The sequence below is a fragment of the Hypomesus transpacificus genome, chromosome 5, assembly GCF_021917145.1.
Source record: "Hypomesus transpacificus isolate Combined female chromosome 5, fHypTra1, whole genome shotgun sequence".
Classification (NCBI taxonomy): Eukaryota; Metazoa; Chordata; class Actinopteri; order Osmeriformes; family Osmeridae; genus Hypomesus; species Hypomesus transpacificus.
Window position 1 is genome coordinate 2,821,925 of NC_061064.1, and position 3,546 is coordinate 2,825,470.

A 3,546-nucleotide genomic window follows, 5' to 3' on the forward strand; every position below is an offset into this window, starting at 1 on the left:
TCCTTAAACAACACACACACACACACACACACACTCATACACACGTACACACACACAATCTCCAAAAACATGCCTATTGCCACCAGATGCCAGATAAATCAAAAGCATATGCGTTGGCCTCCAGTTTCTAAGTATGCGTATGCTGAACAAAGATATGGGGGATTCAAAGAAAAACACACACACAAGCACACACACTGCAGCGCCCTGCAGACCGTCACGATGGGAGTTCCCATAAACCATGCTGGCGGTTTGTGGAACAGGTCAGTAATGAGCGTGAGCGAGCATGTGTTTTCAGTCTAATGAGCGATTATGAGGGGCTGTAAATCATCCACATGGGCCTGAAGGAAGAGGGGTAGGGAGGGGGGGGTAGGGGGGGGGGGGGGGGCGAGGACAGGGGGGGGGGGGGGACAGGGGTATGACCCGGGGGGGGATCCCTCTCACTTAGGAATCAGACACTCTCTATGGGACTCCAGATCCTGTTTTCAACCTGCACAGATGATTGTGCTTACAGTAATATGCTGTATGAATAGTGCAGAGTTTTGCAGTCATTTTCCAGCCATGGAAAAAAAATGACTATGTAGCCATTACTCAGTTGTGCTTTACGCAATCTCATAAAATTCTTCATTGTCACTGAAGTGACAGAGCCACTTAAGGATAAAATATATATGTTACGAGGAAGAATGAGGGGGACCAAGGCGGTTTAAGCAGATGGAAGAGAACTGAAAGAGGATGGGGAGCACACCAGGACATGGGATGAAGTATTGCCCAGACAACACACACTGACAAAACAACAGGCCGCAGAAAACTGCAGACAGGACACAGAGACACAGAGTATATTAGCAGAACAGGAACAGGGGTTTGGCTGAGGGGATTTATACTGGTAGAGGTTAGAGGTGAGGTGAGTCTGGGTTAAGATGGGAGATTAAGCTGAGGCCTGTGTGAGAGGTTAAGTGCGAGACTGACTGGGAAACTGCCACGGGTGGAGCTAGGTTCACAGGCATTCAAACACAAGCTTAAGAAAACACTCTGGAAAAACCTGAGGCTGAGATTTTAACACATCTTATCGCCATATCTCACAATGGCCGACGTGAAATGTCACAGCCTCAACTATTGTCCATCTCTGTGAGAAACAGAGTTGATTTGTGACAAAACGTTGTAACGTTTGGCATCCATTCCCCCCCCCCAAAAAACTGCCACATTTTAAAAATGTCCAATTTGTCACTAAGGCCATGTACAGGTTGGAGGGCAGGGTATGATTTCTGTCAGACGAGGAGTGCAGAGTGGTGTGAAAGGTTGTTTTGAGCTCCGGCAGTCTGAGTGCAGCGTCCTGACGTGGAACTAAAAAGGTTGTAGAGGGGTTAAGTAACAGGGAAGAAATCCACTTGTCTGGTGGTCTAGTGGGAAAAGCTCCAGGGCTGAGGATAAATGAGAGAAGACTTAAGACATGGCAGAGTTCTGAGGCTAACTGAGGCATATGGACACATCCTCTCGACAAGACACACACTCACACAAATCAATCCCTAAAGTTATTGATTCTCACTTAGGGGCCTTTTTGAGTAACTCTATATTTTTTTTCCCCCTCTTTCAATCTTTTTTTTGGATGAAGAACCCTGAGGGGCCTAAAAGCCTGGGGCTTGAGTTTCAGCACACTCGGGACAGGGAGGGAGGGTGTGTGGGCAGTAGGCGGAGTCCTCCTCCCATTTCCTCATTAGAGATGGGACATGAGAGGGCTAGGGATAGCTGAGAGGGACAGCGGGAGAGATGGATGGTGTGAGTGTGTGGACAGGGAGAAAGATGGATTGAGGAAGTAAAGACAGATGATCAGACAAGGTGGATGAGGGATAAGGCATTGAGGACTGCATAAACACAGACTGACACTTGAGCAAAGACAGACAGACAGACACTGGCAGGCATAGAGGCAGACAGGCTAGTGAGGGGAGTTGTGTAAACAAGAAACCAACAGTCTGGATGACAGAAAGATGGATGAACACACAGCTAATTGAAAAGAGAAATAAATGAAGGGGATGTTGTAATGTTAGTCCCCAGCTCCTCATGACTAGTTGCACCTGCTGCTACAGAACACCAGAACGCGATCCAGCGGTGAGTCAAAAGAAGAATTGTTAGATTAGAGAGAAGGCAGACAGTTCACGTCAACCCCCACGGCTTAAACAGACTCTCTTTCTCTCAACTCCCCTTCTACTCCCTCAAACACACCTGTCTCTCTGCTCTATCTCTTTCCAGACCGCCCCCCCCCCCCCCCCCCCCCCCCCCTTAGCTGCACCCTTGAGTGCGCACAGGAATGTAAGGGGAATGACACAATCCTTTAAGTGCTGAAATGTGATTGGTCCAGGCTCTTATCTGCACAACAACGGCACTAATGGATGGGCATTCAGATAAGGGTCAGAGGTCACACAGACACTGTCAACACCGGCAAAGGCAGAACTAGCCAACTGCCTACCTCTTTATTTCAGATTCTCTCTCTCAAACACAGTCTTACACACACACAATCAACATACACATAAGTCGCACATGTAATCATACTCACTGTTGTATTCTGCGTCTGAGAAAAAGGAATGAGCAGAGGTGTCATTACAAACCCATGTCCAGCTGGGACACACAACTGCACCTCTGTAGTTTAATGAGGTTGAATTGAAGAGCATGAATGAGAAAACAAAGTTCAGCAGGACCCACCAATCAGATGTGCTGAGCTGCTGCAGAGGACATTTATTGTTTTACATTGGGGGAGGGGTCAGGGGTCAGGGGGGTTGGGGGGGGGGTCATCCTCTCATTGTTTATCTCTGGCACATGAAAGCCCCTTTGACACACTTCCTGTGTGGCAGCCGCATGTGAGCTACAGCACAACAGCCAGGACCCAGATACATAAATCAACCTGAGTACATTCCTAAAACCCAAGACAACCACGGTAGTGGTCCACGGTGGTAGCGTTAGCATTAGCCAGCGTGTGGGAGTGAGCTTTAGCTGAGCTGAGAGCAGGCTGGGAGCCTGCTGTTGGAGACGGGTGCTGGGGAGGGAAAGGGACAAGTCGTCCGGATTAAGAGCTAAGGGCCAGAGGGGGGGGAGCACAGCGAGTATCAGGGAGCGGGGTAAAGGACAGGGCCCCAGCCCCCGGCCCCTGGGGGTAGGGGCCGTCCCTGTTAAGGAAGGAGCAGGAGAGAGGAATGTCCGCGAGGGAGTTAAGCTGGGAGGGTTTGGGGAGGGGGGAAAGGGTGGAGGGGTAAGCTCAATTCCCACCCCGCCACCGCCACCAACCCCCTCCTTCCTCTCCCTTACTTGTGTGAAGGTCACTGTATCTATAGGGAGGGACTGTTTGAAACAAGAGCTGCCAAGAAAACGGATCACCTTAAAACGATTATGGGAATCAGGATATTATAGGTGTGTGTGTGTATGCGTGTGCATAATATGAATGTGCAAAAGCTTGTTTTTCTTATGTCTTACTTGGAATGCCCCCCCGTGTATGTGTGTGTGTGTGTGTGCATAACATTAAACCCGAGCTCTGTGGCAGTACAGACAGACCGAGGAGAGTTC